The sequence below is a fragment of the Leucopleurus acutus genome, assembly GCF_964270905.1.
Source record: "Leucopleurus acutus genome assembly, chromosome: 19".
Lineage (NCBI taxonomy): Eukaryota > Metazoa > Chordata > Mammalia > Artiodactyla > Delphinidae > Leucopleurus > Leucopleurus acutus.
In genome coordinates this window covers 15,251,887-15,278,531 of record NC_139161.1, presented here as the reverse complement: position 1 = coordinate 15,278,531, position 26,645 = coordinate 15,251,887, and the positions used below count along the sequence as shown (strand labels likewise).

The 26,645-nt window shown below is 38.0% G+C and overlaps 1 protein-coding gene across 1 annotated transcript in view; it reads left to right on the top strand.

The window, feature by feature from the left end:
- Positions 1-1,078: 1,078 nt before the first annotated feature.
- TANC2 (tetratricopeptide repeat, ankyrin repeat and coiled-coil containing 2) overlaps positions 1,079-26,645 on the top strand; it is a gene marked incomplete at its 3' end in the record, with an annotated part of 353,474 nt that continues 327,907 nt past the window's right edge. Inside the window, exon 1 of the mRNA XM_082861750.1 lies at positions 1,079-1,180. The remainder of the gene's footprint in view (positions 1,181-26,645) is intronic.

Sequence of the window (26,645 nt, the reverse complement as noted above, 5' to 3'; positions counted from 1 at the left end):
AATTTCAGCAATGATTCTAGATAATAGCTCTCCCTTCTCTCTCTCCCCTCCCCACTATCCCCCCATTCCTGGTTTTGCACTTCATTCTGTTTCCTACACCAGCCAACTATGGCATTTTGAAGCAGTCTACAGATTACAATTGAGCATCAGGGAAAGAATAACTGACATTTGTAGGGTTCGACGACTTCTAGGAGTGATATGTGTATGAGGTGACTTAAGTGGGGAAAATCTAGAGGAACGTTCTGGCCATCAAAGCATCAGGACAGGCCCAGAAGTGGGCGCACGTGACAGCAGCAGCACCTCGAGAGTGACATCACCCTGGGGGCGGAGCCGAACCATCCAGGGCCTTGTCTGCTATTGAGCTCCCCTCCCCTCTTCCCCACTGAATGCCCACGACCCCACCAGTCAAAGCCCCTTGAGGAAACAGAAATGCCCAGACCTCACAGAGAGGCAGAGCCAGGGCCAAACCTCTCCGCGGAGAAAACGGTTCGGTCTTCTCTCTCTCTCCCCGCCACTCCCCACCCCCAAACGGTGGAGGGGGCGGGGGCGCGCGCGCTCCACCACGCACGCGCTCCCACGCACGCGCTCTCCCTCCGCGCTCGCGCTCCTCCCCACCCCGGCCCGGAGGGGGCGGGGCTGCGGGCGGCCTCTGAGGGTGCGACGCCCCCGGCGCGGCGGCGGCGCTAGCGAGCGGCCGGCCGGGCGCGGGTTGCTGGGTGCGCTGCTCCGGCGGGGCCCGCTTGCACAGCTGCCTCGTGCGAGCCGCCCGCCCGGCGGGTGAAGCTGCGAGCGCTCCGAGTGCCGGGCCCGGGGCCGCCAGCGCTGCCCTCCAGCCGCCGCCCTCCGTGCCTCCTTCGGGCGGCCCCGCCCCCGTTCCCATCCCCCTCGCGCTCACCTCCTGGCTGTGCAGCGCGCGAGGCGGAGCAAGTTGCCCGCCGCCGACGCCGCCGCCGCGCTGGGCGAGAGCCTGCACCCGCGCCGCCGCTGACAGGAGGACCGCCGAGGGCTGCGCTAGCCGCCGGGCCGCGCCTTTCCCGGACGCAGACCCACAGCGGGCGTCGGAGCGCAGCGAGGTGCTCTGGGATCGCGGGCGGCGCCGGCGGGCGGCGCGGTTCTCACAGGAGACCCCGGGGACTCGGGCTTGACCCCGAGGTGCAGCGAACCCCTCTCAGAGCGGCAGGTGAGAGACCCCGGGAGCCCGGGAAGGAAAGGTTGCTTCAGTGACAGCGGCGTTCGCCTCCGACGCCTGGGCTCCAGGGAGAGGGGCGGGGGCGAGCGGGGAGGCAGCGAAATGGGCAGTGGAGTGCCTCCGGTGTCCAGGGCGTGGGGAAGGTTGGCTCCAAATGTGGCACTCGGGGTGGCTTCGGATGGGTCCGGGATCGGCCACTTCGGTGTCACCGAAGGTGTCATGGAATTTGGTACCGAGAGAGTCTCCGGATGACGGGGACCCAGGAGGAGATGCGAGGCAGATTGCTGAACGTGGCAGGGAATGTGGTGCAGAACGAGTTGTAAAATGTGCCCCCTGAATGCAGCATGAAAGTAGTTGTGAAATGTGCCAGGTAAGGCACAGGGTGGGTTGGCCTGTGTGGCGTTGAAATTCACGGTAGAAGTGTTATTAGTGATATTAATTTCTCTGGGAAAGGAGGCGTAGTCTAAGAAGAGATTAATAAGGCTCATGGCTAGATATTTTAACACAGGGAATCGAGAGGAGCTATGATACACTATTTTTTGAGATAGAGATAGTGCCCACGTGAAAGAAACAAGCAAATTGTGTCTGGTTGTGAGATGGGAAAGAAAAAATAGGGCTAAATAATTCCAGGGTTTGCCGTCAGCGTGTAGAGCACTGATATAATTGTATCCTGTGTTGTGTTCCAGGTGTGGAATGTTTAAAATGGTTTTCACCAAACATAAACAATGGTAATTAATATTAGGAAGAAGATTTGGTGTTTTGGGTGTCTTGCACTGTCTTCTCTGCTCCTCTCCAGGAAAAGGAAAAAAACGAACCAAAAAAAAACCACACAAAAAACCCACCCCACATCTTGACCATAATTCTGAGTTCAAGATCATTAGGCAAAGGGACGTTTTTTCATAGGTGCCCCTTTCTTCAATTTTATACAGGTGAAAATTTCTGGAATGAGGAAAACAAAACAATATGGTGAACAAAAGGGATAAATTTTCAGGCATTTTGAGGGTTTGAAGCCAAAAGCTGTTGCAGTGGCTAATTATGGTGAATGACAGTAGTGAAATATTCTTGATGTTGGGGTGGCAAAATAGGAAAAAAATTGAATACAATAAAGGTGGCATAAAAAGCAACAACATGGATACTGTCAGTGGAACGCTTCTTGCAGCATTTCCCAGGTAGATCATCTCAGGAATGTGAGCACAGAAATGAAATATTAAATATTCTCATTCTCTCTCTCTTTCTGTGTGTGTGTGTGTGTGTGTGTGTGTGTGTGTATATATATATATATCATTACCCACATGCTGCAAAACATTGTGACTTCCATTTAAGAAGAACATCTGTGTTTTGAGAGGATTGTCAGAACATAGCTGGAATTTCAGAAGTAACAAAAGACAGCTCCATGAGCTATTTAATATAACTTATATACATTCAGTGAGTGTATGTCTGTATAGTATGAAACAAGCAGAAATATCGGCATGTGTTCATTAGGGTATAGTTAATTATTGATGAGATTTTAGTGTCTTATGTTACAATTCTTGCAGAGAAACGGAGTTACTTGCCTGAATGTTGTTCTTATAAGAAGAACAGTAAGTAATTTGCCAGATAATTAAAATTCATACTGATTGGCTTCCTCCTGGATCCAGATTTAGCCATTGAGGGATTATTTGCTTCAAAGGCAAAACTGGATTTTCTTTGGTGATTAATTTTGGGTTTTAGTCTTTTCTGTTGATATGTCTCTCACCTTGAGGCTGTGTTGGGCCTAAAACATAGAGGAGAGGGCCTGAGGAGAATAAAGAGCAATTCTGTTGGGTCTTCCTGTTTTGTTCTGACTGTAAGCCATATGTACTGCCACCCCCTACTGTCTGTAGGAGGAGGTGTCACAGAGCCCAGTTCTTTTCTTGTTATCACTGCCCCCTTGTGTAAGGGAAGAAATTGATAGTTGCACTTTGGAAAGCCGCTCTCCCCAGATTGTTCTTGATAGAGTGGTTATGTAGATTTATAATCACCTATTCAGAGTTGCAGGGCTTTAAACTTACTGTCAGTCAGGCTTCAGGTTTAATGTCTATTTTTAATAGTATCTGATTTTAGCCAGTAATTCGAATTGCTAAGAATGTTTTCAGTATGTTTGGGAAGATGGTACTATTAGTAGTGCTAGTAGTAATGGCTCACCCTTACATAGCACCTACTTTGTGCCAGTCCTGTTACACAGGTTTTAATCAGTTCCAACACCCTACGAGGTATGTACTGTTATTTCCATTTTACAGATGAGAAACTGAAACACTGAGATGTGAAATAGATTAGTTAGTTAGCAAGTGGAAGAGCTGAATTCCAATTCAGGAACTCTGGCTCCACACTCTGTGCTCTTCATAAATATACTATATTGCCCTCAATCAAATTAGTATTGACACACATCATTAAAATGCAGGTGCCCATCATAAAAAAGCAAATACTGTAGATGTGGATAGGCCCATGTAGGTAGTAAGACTCATAAATGCTAAGCCTACACATACACCAAAAATACAGTTACTTACAGTATGAACATTTCTCTTTAGGAATTTATTTTTGTAATTTATTTCTGGGATTATGAGTAGAGGAGTATCAGTATTTTTTATGGGGTTAAGGTAATATTTGTGATGGAGGTTGGTTTTGGGGGGATCTTTGGAGGTAGAAAGTTTTACTTTAAAGTAATTTGGTGTGTATGTCTGTGTGTATATGTGTGTACACATAGTGTGCAGGAAAGGTTTAGTGGTGCTTTTAAAGAAATAGTATATAGATCTCTGTGTAGAGCTATAGAAATTGTTTTCTACAGGAAACTTATTTTCCTACCTACTTACGTTTTTACGATCTCTATTTTAAAATTTTTAATTATTTACTGGCCACACCTGTGCCCCCTGCAGTGGAAGTGCAGTCTTTTTTCTTTTTCTTAAATTCTAACCTACTAGTAAACTTTTTTAAAAAACTTATTTAATTAATTTATCTTTGGCTGCGTTGGGTCTTCGTTGTTGCGCACTGGCTCTCCCTAGTTGCAGCCAGTGGGGGCTACTCTTCGTTGTGGTGGAAGCGCAGAGTCTTAACCACTGGACCGCCAGGGAAGTCCCTATGATCTCTATTTATTTAAAAAAATAATTAGCAAAAACTGATTAGATGTATATGTACTTTTTACCTCTTTTTTCCAACAAATATTTGCTCAGATTTTTCTTGCACTTAAACATTGTTTTACAGATGTCGACTACATATGAAATAATATTTATAAAAATGTATAAAGTGTAGAAGACTAGTAATGCAGCCAACACTTATATACCTTCTACCCAGTTTAAGAAATGGAGTATCTCCTCCTGTACTTAACAATTATTTTCTTCTCTTAATCAAACTTTGTGCCATTCTGTGAATCACATATGTCATGTAATCAAACACTTCCTTCATTTTTATATACATTGGTTGATAAGGCAATTTACTGATTATGGCTAAGACTTATTCTTGTATGTTTATATATTTTAGTTTATTTAATAAACCGTCATAGACTCAGATCGTGCTCTGTATTTATATTGGTTGATGGTTCATTTTAGCATACTTATAAAACCTAATTTGTTGTTTGCATCTTTATCATAAAGTTTTACTAACATGGTTAAACGGTAGTAGATTTATTTCCCTCTTCTGTCATTGATTCTTGACTGTCTCATGCTAGCTCTCTAGCTTCCCCCGCCCTTCCTCATAAAGGCCTTTGTTCTTTTAGTATTTTCTGAATGACTGTGTGCATTGTTTTGAATGGAGAAGGAAGTAGGCCTAGAAAAGAGTATACTAAACCAGTAGTTCCCAAAGGGGAATTGTAAGGTAGTTGATGCTAATTAGATATAAGAAAGAATAAGTATGATTAAAGGAATGCATCAAAATTCTCTCCTTGTCGTATTACTTCCTCTTACAACAGAATTAAAATTGAATCTCTGAGATGTACGGATTGGGCACACTAGTTGAATTATGTTGGATTGTACTTACACATGATCACCAATGTTAGCTGTAATATTTTTCCTGATGGTACCCAGATTTTATTTCAAGGAGCTAGAACAAGCGGTTGCAGATGGTTGTTTACTTTTCTAGTACGAGTCTGATCGAGGTAACAAATGTTATAAACTAGTTTGGAAGTTAGTTTAATTATTTGGATTTTTTTTTCTCGGCATTGTATCTGTTGAGTGCCTGTAGTCATCAAATACTATTGTCATTTGGAGAGAAGGCACTGTGTAAATAAATAGTTTAGTCTTTGTTATAATACCATGAAAACTACCACTTGGTTTATTTGAATAGCATCTTTTGTAATAACTTGTATTAGATGAAGATTGTTTACAATTTAAAAAAAAATGAGTCAAGGAGATGTCTGTATGGTGATTGAGAGACTACATCATGACCTTGATGAATCTCTAAAAGTCTGTGGAGAGAAATAGGTTACAAGAAGAGCTTAAAGACTTACAGCAATATTTCCCCACCCAATGTCCTTTTTCTTTCTTTTAGAGGATATTTTTACCTTGAGTATTTACGATTCAAGATAATATTAGATGGGGCTTCCCTGGTGGTGCAGTGTTTAAGAATCCGCCTGCCAATGCAGGGGACACGGGTTCGAGCCCTGGTCCGGGAAGATCCCACATGCCACGGAGCAACTAAGCCCATGCACCACAACTACTGAGCCTGTGCTCAAGAGCCCGAGAGCCACAACTACTGAGCTCGTGTGCCAGAACTACTGAGCCCATGAGCCTAGAGCCCGTATTCCGCAACAGGAGAAGCCACTGCAGTGAGAAGCCAGCACACCACAACAAAGAGTAGTAGCCCCTGCTCTTCGCAACTAGAGAAAGCCCATGTGCGGCAACGTAGACCCAACGCAGCCAAAAATAAATAAATAAATAAACAAATTTTAAAAAGATAATATTAGATGGAGAACAAGCTGTTTGGGCCTGGGTTTTAGAAGGCTAAAGCAGGTTGAGGATGCAATCAGTGAAAAAAGTTTCTGGTAGGGATCTTTCATATTCTAGAAAGCTCTAAGTAAATAATTGTAATACCATAATTTTTTTCTGGAAACAAATTTCTTTTATTAGGTCAAATTATTTTATTTACAGAATCTTTATAAATCATTTGAAAGCTATGTTTGTGGATGCTATAAGTATCAGGTAAGTTGCTTTTTTATGGGCCACACATTACAACAGTATCTTGTTATGTTCAACTTCTGTTTGTTCTTGAGTAGTTAAGGGTAAACATGACTAAGTTTAAGAGGCAAAAGAATTAAGTTGGTGTTAGTCATAATCACACCCTTTCTTTACCCTTTCCTTCCCCATAATATTAATTTCTGCCTTTATTCAGTGAATGGTATATCTTACTTCTCAAATGCCTTTCTTTTGATCGGAACTTGAGAGATTCTGGTGTCAGTTATTTAAACCAAGTAGTTGCGTTATAGTGAATAATATTGTTGGTATGTTTTAAAAAAATCTAATTGCCTTAGTAATGATTTATCTGACAGGCTCATCTTATGCCTCCTTATGACACCCATATTATGTCTACCTGAAGAAGTTTCTGCCAAAATACATTATTCGATCCTACTTTTTTTTCTCAGAAGAGGTATCCCAAGTGGAGAGATTTTGGAGCACAGCATGTAAGAGAACATTTTTCTTTGTTTGCTCCGGTTTTAGTCTCTCATATACTTATTTTGTATAGAAAAGGTCGTATGAAAAAAAATTGATTTTTGTATATTAGTTTATTGTACAGACACGTTATGTTTAAGGTATATGAGTTGAGTTAGATTTGTTATGTTGGAAAAATTGGAGTTTTATGCAGTATATTAATATATTAAATCCTTCACTTAAATATTTATTGACCACTATGTGTAAGTAGTTACCTTTAACTACTGTAATCTTTCAGTTGAAGGTAGACATATCATATTCTTCCTTAAATAACTAAATTTGCAGTTCAGAATTGTGTCCTGGGTATTCGCTCTACCTCCAGGAAAAATATAGTTGAAAAAATATTTTAAAGTTTGTCACTTTCCTAAAGTTTCACTGGCCAATGTTGATAAATTTTACTGTCTTCTTTAGATGGCAAAGGTATCATGAAAAGAAAAACAGTGACTTATATATTTCTTTTTGTAAATATTAGCAAGTACTACAGACATAAAATTCACAATGAAAAGTATGTGAGCAATAATAATGGAAAACTTTTGTTATTCCAAGCAGATGTCTTTGGACCAGGTAGCCATGCTTGTCTGTAACACCATGCTTGCATTATCATATATGATTATATCAGATGACATATCTGATCATAGAGATGAACAACATGAAGAGATACGGCACCAGTTTTTTATTGCCAGGGAAATTCCCTTTCCCCACCAATGGATCTATCCTTATAAGTCGATTCGTTAGTTACTAAATTTGGAAATGGGAGTGGGTATGTAGAACTGTGATTTAATCATTTAGACAGGAGACTCTGCCTCACATCTCAGTAAATTCCCTCTGCCTAAATGAAGGAAGTCTCTTTGTAGCCCTTTGTTCCTAATCTTGTGTTGTGAGGTCCCACAATTTCTAGCTCTAATTGCTGAAATTTGATAACGCAAAACTAAGGAAGCTTGATGGGTATTTGTACTCTAGAATTCTGTTTCTGTTCAAATTCCATGGAATCCTGTAGAGCTCCCAAAGATTGTGAATTAGGGTGAATGAAGGTAATTAGCTTTAGTAGACACGTGGGATGTAGACTTACTGCACACTCAAATGCTGCTTCAGCGTCAGAAAATCTTAGCTCTTCCTTTTTAGGGATTTAAAGAGGAAGAGAGACTTCCTTTGGAAGCTATTATTCAGATGTTGCTATATTGTAGGATGTGACAATACTGTTGTTTGGTTGTAAGTAGCTTTTGAAATTTTACAATCATGAGACCCTTTGTATAGTAGAGAGAACATGAATTTGTGAGTTTTTGAGTCATGAAAACAGGTTGAGATTATCACTCTGTCACTTACTAGCTGTGTGAGGGGCTAAAACCTCTCTTGCAGGGTTTTGATGATGATGAAATGAAATAATGCCAGTGAAAAATCCTTAGGACAATGTCTAGATCTTAATGAATGGTAAGTTTTATTAGGTTTTGGAAAGTGTCCTGGATTTCTGTTTTTGTTTTTTTTTTTGCGGTACGCGGGCCTCTCACTGTTGCGGCCTCTCCCATTGCGGAGCACAGGCTCCCGACACGCAGGCTCAGCGGCCATGGCTCACGGGCCTAGCCACTCCGCGGCATGTGGGATCTTCCTGGACTGGAGCACGAACGCGTGTCCCCTGCATCGGCAGGCAGACTCTAAACCACTGCGCCACCAGGAAAGCCCTGGATTTCTGTTTTTTTGATGTGTGCTTCACATAGCTCCGCCCCGCAGTGTTTTACTAGCATTGTCTGTCCAGCTTTTCCTTGTTATTTTGTCTTTTCAGCCTAGCAAAGTATTTAAAACAAAACAAAACAAAAAAACCTGTGGTAATTCGGCTACTCATTAATTTTGTGCTTTGAAATTTTCTTTTATGAAGGATTTGATGAGCGCTGAGAAAAAGTTCTTGAATAACTGTAAACTTAAAAATATAAACTCTTAGGCAGACTCCTAGTATGCATTTCTTTTTGCACTATTTCCCTTTAAGTACCACAAACTTGCGAAAAATTAATTTTTAATTTCCTCTATAAAATAGCAAACCTCAGCACTTCTTGAGACATTGAGCCCTTTGACAATTTTTTTTTTCAGTTTGATCATGTGAATATTTTCTACTTTTACAGACATTTCTCATTTTTGTGAATAACTGAAGTGTTCTCTGTTTGATACCTTTATCCCCCACTCACCCACCACCATGCGCCATGTTGTTAGCTTTTTGTAATTTTTCTTTTTAAAAAATTTGTGACAGTCATGGTGGTTGATTGTCTTTTGTGATCTACTTAATAAAAAGGACTTGTCTATTTACAGTGTAAAATTATACATCAAAAGAAGTTTGCCCCTCTTTCTTTAGTATAACAAGCTATCAAAATCTCACTTTCTTCCCAAGCTTCAAGGATTTCTTTAACATTTTGCCCATTTCTGCTAATCTGTTTACATATCATGCGAACAGTAATCCACCGACTATTTTTCTTTAAATGGACGTGACTCACTTTATCTTAGTTTTATTCTTGGTCGTTGTAATATCCATGAACTGATCAGTTTGTGCTAGTTGTAAGATAAAAACTAGTTCATCCTGAAGACATCTTGCTTAATGCCTTTAGAAAGACCACTTATATGCGACTTTGGTTCCAGATTGGATTGTTTTGTATTTTTAATCATTCTTTTTTTTTTTACCTTTTTTAAAAAAATTATTTATTTATATTTATTTTTGGCTGCGTTGGGTCTTCGTTGCTGTGTGTGGGCTTTCTCTAGTTGCGGCGAGCGGGGGCTACTCTTCCTTGCAGTGCGTGGGCTTCTCATTTCGGTGGCTTCTCTTGTTGCGGGGCACGAGCTCTAGGTGTGCAGGCTTCAGTAGTTGTGGCACGTGGGCTCAGTAGTTGTGGCTCACGGGCTCTAGAGAGCAGGCTCAGTAGTTGTGGTGTACGGGCTTAGTTGCTCCCCGGATGTGGGATCTTCCTGGACCAGGGCTTGAACCCGTGTCCCCTGCATTGACAGGGGGATTCTTAACTTCTGAGCTACCAGGGAAGCCCCAGGATTGTTTTGTATTTTTAAGTAAATGAACTTCATAATGATTCCTCTCCTTGTTTTAGATAATATAATTCTATCTTGTCTTTGGATGTATTAAAGGTAGCCATTTATTAGTTGTTAACAAATGTTAATTTGTCATTAATTATAGTAGATAATTGGTATCTCTCCCCTTCCCCCCCACGCTTCTGCTTTTTTTAAAAAATTACAAAAGTATTTCTCCGCTTGCAACCACTAAAGTAACCAAACCGGGGTGAATAAAGAAAAAAATAATATTTTCCTTTCCTTCTCCACTTTGACCTTGTTGGTTTAGCCAGCATTAACCAACACTTTGTTTTTTACCATCTTTCTCTTTGCTCAAAAACCTTTAAGCATATACACACACACACACACACACACACACACACACACAGGCTTTTTGTAACTTGCTTTATTTATTTAAGAATATGTCATGGCTGTCTCCAGTTTAGTAAATGGAGCTTTAATTAATTTTAAAAAGCTGAATAACATTCCATAGCATACTACACCATAGTTTAGTCTGTTGTTCTCCAACAGATGGATACTACGATTGTTTTCATTTTTTTCTATTATAAACATCAGTCCAGTCTTACTCATAAGTAGACAAGCAAACATTCTAAATAAAATATTAGCAAAATAAATCCAGCAGTGTATATAAAAGACAGTATATTCCAGGAAGGCAAGGACAGTTAAATATTAACGTAATTTGTTATGTTAACAGATTTTGAGATTAAAAACTGTATGGTTCTCTCTCTCTTTTGGGGTGAGTTGGGGGACTTTGTATTGTATTTATATAAAACAGCAAAAGGAGATGCCTGCAGACAGTAGTCTAAGTTTTGTAGAATTCTTTGATCCTCAGAGTTGATAGACAAAAACCTTTTTTTCTGGACTCTTTGGGAGGACTCTGTGGGACCTGGGCTTTGGCTCTCACCGTTTGGTTGCTAAACCTGGTACTCTTGACAGTATGAAGATAAGCATACTTCTAGAAGCTGGGATGGATGTTATGGGTGAGCCTGTCCGATTTAGGGCTGGCACTTTTTAAGATCTTGTATTTGATTACTTTGGGCTTAATGAGCACCTCATTGGCGTCTGTACAGGTGCTCAGTGTCTTGAAAATGTTGGCCTGAATCTTTTTGAGGCCTTTCTTGTTGTGCTTGTTGGCAAAATATACATTCCTTAGGATCTACGTTTTCTGAAGTCATTTCTAGGACTGGTCATATATGATATTGTTATTGGATTTGGCCACATCTCTACTGCTAGCCACAACTCTGGGAGTGGTGGAGACTGGAAAAAAGAGACCCATGACTATCTTAATAGGTGCTAGAAAAACATTTGATAACATTTTGGAGTAATTTCCTCAGAGTGTATGTGGCGTAATTTCTGAATCCTTGCTTAAGTGAAGATGCCTTTCTTTTCTCTTGATCAGTAAAGGGTATCTTGGCTGGATATAGTGTTCTTGGATCATAATCCTTTTTTTCCTATATAGCGTAGGCACCTTATACCACTGTCTTTAAGCTTCTTGTGCAATAGATAAGTCTGATGCCAGTCTGATTCTCCTTTCTTTTTAAGTATCAATAACTCGTTCTTTATCTTCTACACAAAAAGTCTTGCCACCTTTATGTGCCCTGAGATTATCAGGTCTAACCTCATTATGCACTTTATCCTTTTTATATCATGAGAAACTCAGTATTGCCAGTTCATCCCTCATTTATTGGAGTCTAATTCCTATCTGTATAGTTCTGTATTTCTTCCTTACTGACTCCAGTTTCCCCCCCCTTTTTTTTTTCTTCTATAGTTCTGTATTTCTTCCTTATTCCAGTTTTCCCCCCCTTTTTTTTTCTTCTTATTCTTTAATGTTTAGTGATAGTAAAATCATTTTGGTCATTCTGAGTTGATATTCTCAGGTACACATTGTGCACTTTCAAAATGTAGTCTCAAATATTTTTTTATTTCATAAAAGTGTTTTTGAATTATTGTTTTGACTGCGTTCTGTTCCTTGCTTTGATTTTCTTCTTCAGGAGTTCCTATCAGCTGTATGTTCAATCTTCTTTGCCTGTCTTCAGTATTTGTCACTTTTTCTCAAATCCTTTTTATCTCTGTTTTTGAGTTTAAATTTTTTTTCTCTTTTTTACCTTCTATTTTTCTTAAGGGACTGTCTGTTTTTATTTACTCTTGTCTTCATTTCTGGAATGTGTCTTTCCTTTTATTTTTAATTCTTACCTGAGTTATGAGTTTTTATAGTTCTTATATTTGTTATTCTTTCATGTTATATCATTTTCTTAAGGTCTTTTAGCTGATTCTGAAATAGCATGTTTTAATTTTGATCTGTTATGTGGGCATGTCTTTCTGGCATACTTTCATTGTCTGCAGGGATGTTATTCCACGTCATGTTCTCTCTTTTCTTGTAACAACTTTATATGGGATTGACCTTGATACGTTTCTGTGACTCAGTTTTCCTTGAACTTAGTTAAATGAATCTTTTAGAATGTGGCTGGGTTCAGGAAAGCTGCTTCTTTCACTGAGCTTTTTCTTCTGTTGTTTTTGTGTAGTGTTAAAAAATACGGCAGCTTGCTTTCCGAGATTTCCTGGCTTTATTCTCCTCCAGTAGTTTCATCTGGACCTTCTCTTTCCTTCATCTCTCTTGCCTGATCTCAATTTTCATCCCTTTATGATTGTGAAATGCTTCTCTGTGCCTTCTGGGTCTCATTGTCAGTCATCTGCAAAACTCCCTTTTATCTTTAACCTCTTCTCTAAACATTACTACCTTCTTGCTCTGACTGAAACTTAGCCTCTCCGCTGAGGGCACTTACTCCTCCTGGAGAGTTCTTAAGTGGTGGTTCCTCCTGGTGAGGTGGGTTAAATATTCTCTTTGCTTTTTCATATTTGCTTCTAGACTTCTTCTGGACTTACTGCTAGTTTCCTACTACTGCAGCTGTAATTATTGACGATTTCAGTATTCACGCACATGATCCTTCTGATATTCTGGTCTCTTGACTTCCTCTCCTCCACTCAGCCATTCACTTCTATGGCATGTCCTGTGCAGATGTTTTTAAACTCTCAGTGCATCTGCATTAACTGGAGAGCTTTGACAAACTACAGATGCCTAGAACTTACTCCCAGAGAGTCTGTTTTGCCTGGTCTGAGGTGTGGCCTGGGATAATATTTTTAACAGTTTTCCAGGGTGACTTTAATGTGCAGCCAGGATTGAGAGACACTGCCCTAGAACTTGTTATTACCCCAAAACTACAAGTTTCTATAATATCAATTTCTGGCATTTTACTCTCCAATTACCACCTACATTTTTTCAGGCTTATTTCTTCTAGTACCCAACAACCTTAATTCCTTGATCTCACAGGGACCTTTTAATTTACCACCTTTTCAGCTGTTCTTCAATACATTCATGTCCTCACTTTTTTTTTTTTTAAACGAGCTGAATTCCTGTAGTCCATCATTACAATTGCTCTCCTGCCTCTACCTCAACCCCCTTGATTTGACCTTTTTTACTTGGTTGTTATTGCCTGGTTAAAACTAAGTCTACTTATGTTACACCTGTATACTTGTAGCTGAATGTGGCTGGAACAGAACAACTGTGTTGACTTTAAATTCTTGGCCAGTACCAAATGACTTTAAATTCCTTGCTTAGTGCTGCCAAGCTGTCCTACTGTATTATTCTAGTTCTTCCATACTCCTATTCACTTAGATGAGCCTATCCTTCCCCTGCACCCAAATTTTCCACATTTCTCTCTTTCAGCTTGTGACTTTGCTTTCTATTTTACTAAGAAAACAGAAATAATCTTCTTACCACCTGCATACCAATGGTATTGTGAATTAATTGTCTTTTCTTCTCTTGAAGGCCATTCCCACCAATTGTCCATTAGAGCTCACCCCTTCTTGCCTTCTCAAGGACATTCTTCCTGTAATTCTTCTCTATCTCTCCTTTTCTGGATTGCTGTCAACCGAATAAAAACATTGTATTGATAATTCTTTCATCTTAAAGGAACTCTCTCTTAACCTTACTTCTCCTTCCAGCTACCTCTCCATTTCTTATCTCATTTATACCAGACTCCACAAAAACAGTTGTCTTTGTTCACCTTATCCAACTCTCTTTTTTTACAGCTTTATTGAGGTATTATTTACATTTAACAAAATTCAGCTATTGTAACAGCATAATTCAGTGATTATTGGTAAATTTATAGAGTTGTGCAGTCATCACCACAATCCAGTTTTACAGTATTTCCATCACCCCCCAAAATTCTCTTGAGCCCATTTGCATTCAGTCTCCATTCCCAGCCCCATCCCTAGGCAACAGAAAGATCTGCTTTCTGTTTCTATAAATTGGCCTTTGGGCATTCATATAAATGGAATCATGCAATATGTAGTTTTGTTTTATACTGTGCAGTCTTTTGCTTCTGTCTTTTCAGTTAGCGTAATGTTTTTGAGGTTAATCCGTGTTGCGCATGTATCAGTACTTGATTTTTATTGCTGAATATTATTCTATCGTATAGACATACTGCGTTTTGTTTATCCATTCACCAAATAATGGACATTTGGATTGTTTCTGGTTTTTGTTTCTTATGAATAGTGCTGCTATAAACATTCAGGTACAAGCTTTGAGTGTGGATATATGTTTTAATTTCTGTTGGATAGATTCCTAGGAGTAGTCCCCATTTTGTTTTATATCCTTTTAATTTGCAAATGCTGGTACTTCATATACCTGTTTGGGCTGCATTTTTTCTTCTTTGTAGTAACTACTTATTAAAATGTGTTTGTGTACCTTACTTATATAAACATGTCAAAGAGCTTATAATAAGATATGTATAGGTGGGGATATTACAACAAGGAGAAATTATTATTTACACTGGGAGAAAAGCCTAAGTTCTCTTCTCCTCCTCCCTTCCCCACTGCCAGGATTCAAATCCCGTGGACCCCAGTGATTGTAATTTGGTTGGGGAAGAAGGTTTGTCTTAAGGAATAGTGGGAATTTCCTTCTCTCTCCCAGTGGGAAACTTTGAATGTCAGAATAATTAAACTAAACGTATCCTTTCAGAAAATATTTATTGAATTTTACATGCCAGACAATGAGCTACATACTAAAAAAATTTTAAAACATTTTCTCATAGTATATAGGGAGGAAGTGATTACAAGCACAGGTTTTGGAGTTTGACAGATTTGAGATCACATTCTGACTTGTTTTAGTTGCTAGGTGTATGATTTGTGGCAAGTTATTTGACCCATGGAAGCCTCAGTTTTCTCATCCTGTAAAAGACTCGTTTCATAGGATTTGGGGGTTAAATTAATGCACCTAAAGTGCTTAGCCCAGTTTCTGGCATATAGTAAGCATTTCAATAATTATTATCTGCTGATGTGATGATGATGAAGGTCGTCATCGACCTTCAGTAGGGAGTAAATACAGTGGAGGGAAAGTGAGGTTTTTTTGAGGGGTGCGGTAGGGACAGGAGACTAAAATGTAGAAACAAGAGAAGTAACACGATTAGAAAAGCATGTTAGGAAGATTGATATTCTCCATGGTTTTTATAGTCAATATAGTAAATCTTTACTAAACACAATCTTTTTGATTCACCTGTGGTATTTTTGCTTGGTGAGAGCAGTAATTTTTCTTGCAAGATAAGGGACAACTATCTGGGAAATCAGATTATTTTGGTCTCAGGATGTCTTAGATGGGACCTACTTTCTTGCTCTAATTACTTTTTTGTAGATTTTCTTCAGCTTTCCTCATATTATACTAACATTTAAGCTTTCCTCATACTATAATGAGGTTTTTTTCTGATTGTATGTTGAGAACAGCAATGGTGTTCAGGTGTAAGAATAATTTTTGAAGTTTAAATGCAGTTGATGTACAGTGAGATTTTGTATTAAGTCATAGTAACAACTTCTTTGGGTTGTAGCCCCAAATAGTCAAATCAGGAGTTTGGAGGAAAATAAGGAAGGGAAATTTATTTTAATGGTATGTAATTTGGGCTACATAATTAGGGCAAATATAATAAGGTGATTCTCAGTATGATTTGGATACCCCAGATTTACATATGCAGCACACAGGCGCAGCTCTGAAGTTCCTTTCAGAAGACAAAACCAGTGCCAGCTCCACTTCTTCAGCGTGCCCAGGAACCGAGCATAGAGACAGAAGGAGGCAAGGTTAATTGTCTACCTCCTTCAGGATGGAGAAAAGGAGTCGTGGTTTCTCTGTAAACTTTCCCTTGAACTTTATTTCAGAGAAGCTGTGAAAAATTATTTTACTTGTGCAAAAGTCTAGTCTGGGAAGGTGACTTTTTTTTTTTTTTTTTTTGGTACACGGGCCTCTCACTGTTGTGGCCTCTCCCGTTGCAGAGAACAGGCTCCAGACGCGCAGGCTCAACGGCCATGGCTCACGGGCCCAGCCGCTCTGCAGCACGTGGGATCTTCCCAGACCAGGGCACGAGCCCATGTCCCCTGCATCGGCAGGTGGACTCTCAACCACTGTGCCACCAGGGAAGCCCGAAGGTGACATTTTTAAAAAGAAGAAATAGGCAGCCAGTGTAAGAGGCATATTATAAATCAGGAATTAAGGGGTTTACTAAGTGTCCATCATCGGATGAATGGATAAAGAAGATGTGGCACATATATACAATGGAATATTACTCAACCATAAAAAGAAATGAAATTGAGCTATTGGTAATGAGGTGGATGGACCTAGAGTCTCTCATACAGAGTGAAGTAAGTCAGAAAGAGAAAGACAAATACCGTATGCTAACACATATATGTGGAATTTAAGAAAAAAAAATGTCATGAAGAACCTAGGGGTAAAACAGGAATAAAGACACAGACCTACTAGAGAATGGACTTGAGGATATGGGGAGGGGGAAGGGTAAGCTGTGACAAAGCGAGAGAGTGGCATGGACATATATACACTACCAAATGTAAAATAGATAGCTAGTGGGAAGCAGCCGCACAGCACAGGGAGATCAGCTCGGTGCTTTGTGACCACCTGGATGGGTGGGATAGGGAGGGTGGGAGGGAGGACGCAAGAGGGAGGAGATATGGGAACATATGTATATGTATAACTGATTCACTTTGTTATAAAGCAGAAACTAACACACCATTGTAAAGAAATTATACGCCAATAAAGATGTAAAAAAAAGAATTAAGGGGTTTAGAAGTGATGATCAGAAGATTTGGGAAAAATTGATGATGGTTTATATCCTCAATTAATACTGATTTTCATTGAACACTTTAATGTTTATTGATTGCTTAGTAGGTGCCAGACTGTGCTAAGTGCTTTACTTGCTTTAGTTCCCTTAATTTTCACAAGTGATTGGAAAGGTACTTTTCTGTTATTAGCCTCAATTTACAGATGGGAAGCTGAGGCTTTGAAAAGCTAATTAATTTGCTCTTGCGCACAAAACTAGTAACTGGTGATGGGGACTGTCCCCCAAACCCCAATTCTTACAATTACACTATTATAATTATGTCTCTTATTTGTTTTGTATGAGGATTCCAGGACAGATATTGGGAAACTTGATTTCTATTACTGGTTCTGACTTGGTGAAAATTCTGGGAAAATTAGGCAATCTGCTCTGCATCTTCTTCTGAGCCTTCTTCTCATCAAACTTGGCCTCCCTTCTGGTATCTTCTGCTTCCTATGTCTGTCAGTTTCAGAAACCAGAGGCTGGTACTGGCATTATCCATAAATGTTCAAAACAGCTGGAAATAGGGTTGAAGCCAAGTAAAGGTGTATATAGCATTTTTGGAATTTTGAAGATGATTTGATCAGTTGATTTAACTATGTCCATATTTCATGATGAAATCATGGAAAAACTTGCCTTGGAAGACAGATACCTGATAAAAGTAGTTAATTTCTTACTACAGCTAGTCATCATTATTGTCATCCCTGGCATTAACTGTTTTGGTCAACAAACGTTAGTGTTCTTGTGGGTAACTTATTTTGATCTCCTTAATGATAATGACGCTATTGTATTAATAGCTTACAAATTATGAGTTTATTGACAGGTTTTTGGTTTAGGTAATTGCAGTGTCTGAGTCACTGCTTGCTAAGGATGTTCATTAGGAAACAGTAAATTGTTTCCCATCCTCAACACCCTAAAAATTGAGATTTGAGTATTTTCTTTCTCCCTTCCTTCTTTCCTCCCTGCCTTCCTTCCTTCCTTTTTGTATTTGGTGAACAGAAGCACTTATTTAGTCAGTTCTGCTATACTGCTTGTTTTGAGAATGTGAATTCTAATGTGATTGATAGACATTTACCAACTACCTCAGTTTACCTTGTGTGTTGAGTTATACCCATCCACATTTGGTGTTACAACTTTATACTTGGTATCTGATAACCCTCCTTCTGTCACTTTACAACTCACAAGTTGCAACCCTCTGACATTCACTTCCACAAGCAAATCTCAGGTGTTTCTCAAGGTAAAGTACCATATTTATTGTGGTATTTTTTACTTAGCCGTTTGGTATGTGTAAAATTGTGTTTGTTTTTTTCCCACAAGTGCTCTGGTTTTTATTGCATAATTGTGTGTAGAATTGTAGGATGGGTTTTCTTATTATGCAAGTCTATTATTTTTATAGTTAAATATTTTGTAGCTACATTTTTATTATGTCTAGAATTTATTTTTGTATATGGGTAAAAGTAGGAATCCATCCATCCCTCCCACCCCCTTTTTTTCCTTTAATGGCCAGCCATTTGACCCAGCATCTACTGAACCTCTTCCTCTTTTGCTCTTGCCTTAGTCTGACATTTTATCTTTATCCTATACTTAATTTTGGGGGGGTTCTCTCTGTACCTATAACAATAAATTATTATTTTAATTATTAATGCTTTATGTCAACTGAAGCTTTATCTCTGGATATCTATTGGGAATTAAAATAAATTAATGTATTGGTATAGATGGATTCTTGTTCTTAAAAGTCCTATTAGTGTTTTGATACTAATAAGAATGTTTAACTTTGTTTGACAATTAGTGTCTATAAACTGCCCTAGAAACCATCCTTAGGTCTAAAAACCATGCTTATAAAGATAATGATTTTTGTGATTGTATTTTTAAGATAGGGGATATGATGAGAGGATATTACTTACACTTTTTTCTTTAAGTATTTTTTAACCCCTAAAAAATTATGTCAGTAAACCAGCAGAATAGTTTTAATTCATTAGGATTATTTTCACACACTATCTAAAGGTGGGTAGATAAGCATGTGAAGTTTTTTGTACTACCAGGCATTTTGTGAATACCTCTATCCCTGAATTTTATAATAAGCCATTTATAAGGTTTCTTGTTCACCTATTGACTCTACGTTTCTTGAGGGCAGGACAGTGTTGCTATCCTAGTATCCAGCATGGTGCTAGGCACACAGCAGACACTTAAGAAATGTTTGTTTACTTAATCCTGCAAGTAATCTCTCCCTCTTGTAAATTCCCATTACATTTTGTATTTCTCTTGTGATACCGTTAGCACCTTCTCTCTTGAATTGTGCTTGGGTTCACTTTTCCTTAATTCTCATTACCTGCCTGGATGCTCCTTTTAGGCGGGAACTGCTTTTAACCTTTTAAAAATTTCCTCCAGTATCTGTTCAAGGCCTTATCTTAGCTCGTTCATAATAAAGATTGAATAAATAGTAGATCAAAAGACACTTTATTTAAAAAATTTATTTCTAGGTTACTACTAGAAAAAGATTAGAGGTAGCTTTGCCATCTGTATTTTACGTGTTTTAGAAGTAGAGAAGTATTCCTAAGCCCAAGAATATAATTTGTAAAGAATTTTAGTTAATGTATGTTATTAAAATAAAGTTTCTGCTGTGTGTGTATATGTTTTGGTTGTTTCTTGATGTTATTTATAAGAATGCTTAGTGCCTGGACTTTGTCTCTAAAATAGTTTAATTTTAACTTCACAGGCATGCTGGACCGGTTCATTATATGGTTTGGAGAAACCAAGGGAAAGCAAATGATGCAGGGAGTGGTAGTGACAGTTCTGTAAATACTCTTCTTTTCATTTGACCTTTTACTGAACTTGTAACAAAACAGTTCTCTAATGTAACTTTAAATTTTTTTGTTAGAAATGGGTATATTAAGAAGGATCTAAACTTTTAAACTTAAAAAATGATTTTTAATTTTGGGGGTATATATGTCACTGGGTATGCATTGAAACAATGTAGGTTGGTGGGATAACTGAGGAGGCAGCCAACTTGAAAGGCAAAGGTTTTCTAGAGTGCTCGCTCATCCTTCACCCTGTGAGATCTTATCTGCTTTTTGGGGGAGTCAAAGAAAATTTATGTCAACTTAATAATTTAAAAATTTATACTGACATCAATAATGAATAAATACTTCCGAGATGATGAAAATGTTTTGGAACTAGACAGAGATGGTGAATGTACTATGGGTCAACTGATTTTTATTTATTATTATTATTATTTTTTTTGCGGTACGCGGGCCTCTCACTGTTGTGGTCTCTCCCGTTGCGGAGCACAGGCTCCGGACGCACAGGCTCAGCAGCCATGGCTCATGGGCCCAGCCACTCCGCGGCATGTGGGATCTTCCTGGACCAGGGCACGAACCCACGTCCCCTGCATCGGCAGGCGGACTCTCAACCATTGCACCACCAGGGAAGCCCTATTATTTTTTAACATTAATACAAACACATTTAATTAAAAATTCACATTTATCTTCCTTTCAACATTGTATTCATCTCCTACGGAAACCACTGAGAAGTTTTGTGTATCTTCTCTCACAAGTTTTACTCCACAGTTTTAAGTACATATGTGTATCTAGTACAGGTCAACAAACTCATAGTTTTTAAAATTATAAGACTGTACTGCACACACTGCTCTGTTACTTGCTTTTTTTCACTTAAGGATAAAGCTTGGAGAATTTTTAATCTTAGATGTGCTGCATACTGTTTAAACCATACACAGTGTTCCATAGTTCATAGTATTTCCTATGCCAAAATTTAATCATTTCCGTATTAATGGGTCCTCTCTTCCTCTCTACCTCCCTCATTCTGTGCCTTCTTTCATTCTCTTTTTTAAAAAAATTAAGAAGCTTTATATTTTAGAGCAGTTTTAGATTCACAGCAAAGTTAAGTAGAAAGTACAGAGTTCTTATGTACCCCCTGTCCCCACAGATACACAACCTTCCCCACAGTCAGGATCCCACGTTTCAGTGGTACATCTGTTAAAATTGACGAACCTACATTGACACATCATTATCACCCAAAGTCCATAGTTTACATTAGGGTTCACTCTTGGTGGTATACATTCTGTGGGTTTTGACAAACGTATAATGACATATATCTACAATTGTAATATCGTACAGAATATTTTTGCTGCCCTAAACATCCTCTGCTCTGCCTAATCATCACTCCCCCCAACCCTTAGCAGCCACTAATCTTTTTAGTATTCATAGTTTAGCCTTTTGCAGAATGTCACATAGTTGGAATCTTACAGTCTTTTCAGATTGGTTTCTTTCACTTAATATGCATTTAAGTTTCCTCCATGGTTTTTCATGGCTTGATAGCTCATCTCTTTTTAGTGCTGAATAATATTCCATAATCTGGATACCACAGTTTATTTATCTACTCACCTGCTTAAGGACATCTTGGTTGCTTCCAAGTTTGGGCACTTATAAATAAAGCTGCTATACATACCCATGTCTTCCTTTATTTTTCATACACTGCTAGAGTGAGCATCCTTGTGTGGACATTACAGTGAGATGATTGAGAGTAAGATGGAGCCCATAATCAATTTCTCCCCTTACTTGAGAAATTAATTGCCCTACATTCCTTCCTGTGCCCTCAAATCTTGAATGAGATTGCATGATTTGATGCTATTCAGTGCAGTTCAGAATTTCTCAGAGAAATTACCATTGTTTATCTGTGGACAGAGCTCAGCTAATTTTGTTCAGTCCAAAGACTTCTCTGGATATAACTTGTTCAAAAAAGTTAAAGTATGAGCAGACATTTTATGATTATTGTATATTATACTGGATACTCTGGATTTTCCCTTAGTCCTTCCGTCTTTATATTGTCACCGTCTCTTATCTTTGATTAATTGTAGGTACTTCCGGAGTTATTTAATGGAATGTATCTGACACATCTAGCAATTTACCTCAGTCAACGTTCAATGGAAAGCCATTCTTGATAATATACTGGTCATTCAACATGCCTTTCACAGATGGAAAAACATGCAATTTCCAGATAGTGGACAGATGATTCTTCATTCTTGTATTGATTTTGTCCTATCATTGTTTATTCTTTTTTTTTTTTAATGTAGAGTTTTAACCTTTTTTCAAAAGCCCCAGTTTATGCTGCTGGATTTATTTTTTTTTATTATTATTTTTTTTGGCGGTACGCGGGCCTCTCACTGTTGTGCCCTCTCCCGTTGCGGAGCACAGGCTCCGGACGCTCAGGCTCAGCGGCCATGGCTCATGGGCCCAGCCGCTCCGTGGCATGTGGGATTTTCCCGGACTGGGGCACGAACCCGTGTCCCCTGTATCGGCAGGAGGACTCTCAACCACTGCACCACCAGGGAAGCCCTGGATTTATTTTTTAACTAATATTCTCATGGTTCACATTATTGCATTTGTCATTGGTTATTTACTTCTCCTGTTATAGTTATGTGCATACTTTTTCGAGATCTTCTTTTCTTCTCTATTTCTCTCTTAGATTATTTGTGAGTCCATTTTTTGGAACCCCCTCATGCCTTTAACAAATACTCACTAAATGCCTTTTATGTACCAGCTTCTGTGTCTGGTGCAAGGTTTTCAGTGGTAACCTCACTTTTACAGTCTAGTGAGATAAACATATACTAAATAAACACTAAACAACTTTATAGTCATTAATTACATTCTTGGGCCATGTTTTCTTTAAGGTTTTCTGTATGAGGAATATGCTCTCTTTTAGATATTTTAAAATCAAGGATATGTACTTAAGTGCTTAGCATCTTCCATTAAAACCATGTATTATAAAACGATATTATCATATTTTCCAACATTTCCATCATATCTGCATCATTAAGCACTGCATCTTTCCCTGTAATGTTTAAAATTTTTCTTTGAAATGTTTAGTAAGCATGGGTATGTGTGTGTGTTTTTTTTCCCTTGCAAAACTTTCTCTGGAGGGAAGGGTAATGCTCAAAAATGAGTGGCATCTACTTTAAAGATCTATAGTTTACTTTTCACAGTTATACCAACAGATTTGTTTTCAAGGGGACTCTGATAAAGGCAGTATCCAAATATTGTGGAGAGAATTCTAGAAGGAGATTTTGTTGGTTTTCTGGATAGGGAAAGGTGATAATTCATCATTTGGATCAGTATGTATTTTTGTTTTTGTAATTAAAATTCTACAGACAATATCTTAGTTTATTACTTTTCCTTGTTTTTTATTTTCTTACTGTTGAAAACATTTTCTTCAGATCCTATAAAACTTTAACAGCATGTTAATAGTATAATTTATCTACTAGGTATAGTTCCAATGTCAAGCAACTTGTTTCTAGAATGAGAAAACAAAAAAAAGTAAGAATAAATCAATCTACCACAAAACCAGAAATAAGAATAAAAATGATACCAAACCACTGATAATGGAAGACAATTTAGGAGCACAGATTATTTTTTTTGAAGCTGGCTAACAGAACGCAAAATGTCTGATATGGAAAAGTTAAAGGGAATTCTGCGATTATTTAGCCTGAATGGTGCAGAAGTGCTTAAGAGTTAATTTGATTACATTATTATTACATAAATGTTTAAATGAAGGGGATATTGTGCTCCTTTTTTGAATAACAGGATAAGAAAAGGGCTTTCTATGTGCAGGAGGGATGAACATTGAAAATGAAAATTGATTATCCACTAATAAAATAGTGCAAGAAGGTATTGAGATAGGACATTGAATTTCCAGCCTTGGTGGACCGTTAGGGCCAGAATAGTCAATACTTTTCCTGAATGGTTTAAGCCGTGTGTCACAAACATAGAAGCTTCGGGGTCATGTAGATAACGTAAGGTTTGAATCAGTTAAGTACAAGACACTTAGAAATGATTGGGGGTCTGTGAATGTTGTTCATTATTCTCCTGCCAGAGATTCACTTGCCAGGACTTTAGATTATTTCTCCTAGAGAGTTAACATTTAAAAAAATTTGGATCTGAAACTTGGAAAAGTAGGGTGAAATTTAGCCATATATTACTGTCATAAATCCAATTAGATCAAACTGTCATTTTCCACTTAGCTTCAGGTTTGTAGAGTTTCTGTATTAATATTTTATTACAATAAATTTTCTAGTGGTGGGTTAACTTGAATAAGAAAGTCATTTTATCAAAATGTAGCAATGAGATGGATAATTAGCCTTAACTAAGTATTTTATGTTTCATTTCATTCTTTATACATTTTAGTCAATTTTAATAAAATGTTTTAGGACTACCAAAAAAACCCCTCTGTACTTCAAAAGGTGATTATCATTATAATTAATTTATTTCACCCGTCATCATTTTTACTTAAATTAACTGTAGAATGTTATCTTGGCTTATTTTCAGATATAAAATTTTTATTCTTTTTTACTCCTAGTTTTAGTAAATTTTAAGCAATAATTCATTTTTCTTCTAATAAAAATCTGTGCCTATACTTTTTTTCCTTTTGAAACTTTGAAGAACTATACGTATATAGTAGTAAGGTCTGGGTTAGGCAGAAGTTCGAAGTATGTCTAGAATTTTCTTGATTTTTCCTCAGATAAAAATTTGGACTCGACTAAAATTTCTGTACCCTTCTCTGATGCACAATCATTTTAGTCTTCATTATTCTAGGTAGTTCATAACCTGTTTTTGTCTGTTGAAGCTTACTTATATCTGTTTACCTCTTTACCAAGTTAATACTCTGATTAATCAAGTCTTTGCTCAATTATTCATTGATTTATTTACTAATTTAAGAAGTGTTGAGAACCTCCTATGAGCTAGGCATCGAGGATAAAAAGAGTAAGATCAGATTTCTCTACAAGAGATTCGATTTGGACAGTGATATACAAACTAAAGAAATTAATTGATTAATTCAGTAAATATTTATTTGGTACCTGCTGTTTACCAGGCATTATTCTCCAGTTATGGGCTTGCAGCAGTGAGTTAAATAAGCAGCTTTCATACCCTTGTGAAGCTTATATTCTAGTGGGGGAACTGACAGTAAAAAAAAACCAGGTATATAATACATCATTTAGAGATCAGTATTTGAAGAAAAATAAAGAATAGAAAGAGATGGGTGAGGGCTTTGGAGCATAAATCATTCCACAGAGTTGCCCTCCTTGAATTAAAAGGAGCTGGTCTTTTGCACTCCTTTTGCACTAATGAGTCATTGGTGGCTCTAGTCAGTCTAGAGCAGTTGTCTGGTGAAGGGGGAGCAGCTCTCAGCCAATAGTAACACCTGGAGGGACGGATGCACTGATCCTGTAATGAGGATCTGGGTGGGACATCATAGTGTCCACTAAAGCAGGATATCTTTTCCCCCCCCACCCCCAAATGAGTTTTGTCATAATTTTTCTTGATGCATTTGCAAAGACTAATGCCAACCTGTAGCAGTACTTTAAAAAAAAAATTTACTAGAGTAAGGTAAAATAAGTATGTGGTAGTGCCACAAAAAGATAAATAAACGTATTTTAAAAACAAGAACCAAATGGAATACTGCTTCTGGGAGTTTTAATTTGGATCGCTAGATTTAGAAATTTCATAGTTTCAGCTCTTATTAAGCGTTTCTTATTTAAGAAGAGACACTGAGGAGGAGGACAAAGAGCATGGGTTCAAATATGACCTTAAGCATTTATTAGCTGTATAACTGTGGACATGCTATTTTGCTTTTCTTTAATTCAGCTTCCTTTTCTTTAAAATGAAGCAAATACTACCTGTCTTAAGGAGGTTTTGATGAGGACTAAATGAAATCATGTGTGTATAATATTTTACATAATATATATTTTTCTCACTTGTATACACGCAGAGAATCTGATATATAAGAAAATAGTTGTTCATTCTCTTCTAAGAAAATATAAATTTAAGAATTCTAAAGTTTGCTATTTAAATTTCATGGTATGTTTTAAAGCATGAAGTATATTTTTTATATATCCCTACATATAAAACAAATTTTTTAAGTCTTTCAAATATTAGTGAAGTAAGTACTTATCAAGCTTGGAACTTTTACTTCTCAGATAGTCTCTTAAAGTAAAATTAGGGGGCAGAAACCCTAAAAATGGCTCTCAAGTTCATATATAAAAGGAATATTTCATAAATGCTTGAAATATTTTTAGGATTCATCACCATATTTATCTTCACTGGAAAAAGAATAAATTTATTTATTTATTTTTTGCGATACGCGGGCCTCTCACTGCTGTGGCCTCTCCCGTTGCGGAGCACAGGCTCAGGACACGCAGGCTCAGTGGCCATGGCTCACGGGCCCAGCCGCTCCGCGGCGTGTGGGATCTTCCCAGACCGGGGCACGAACCCATGTCCCCTGCATCGGCAGGTGGACCCCCAACCACTGCTCCACCAGGGAAGCCCAGAATAAGTTATTTTTTGATGTTCACCTTAAATCTTGTTTTACACTGTATCTAATGACCTTGCTAAATTCACTTATTAATTCTAATGGTTTATAAATTCTTTTAGGTTTTCTAAGTAATCATACTGTTTGTGAAAGTGGCATTTTTGTTCTCATTCTTTATACTTTCTATTTCATGTTCTTAGCTATTTGTACTGGCTAAGACCTTCAGGGCCATCCATGTTAAGTGCAAGTAGTGATAATAGGTGGTCACATTCT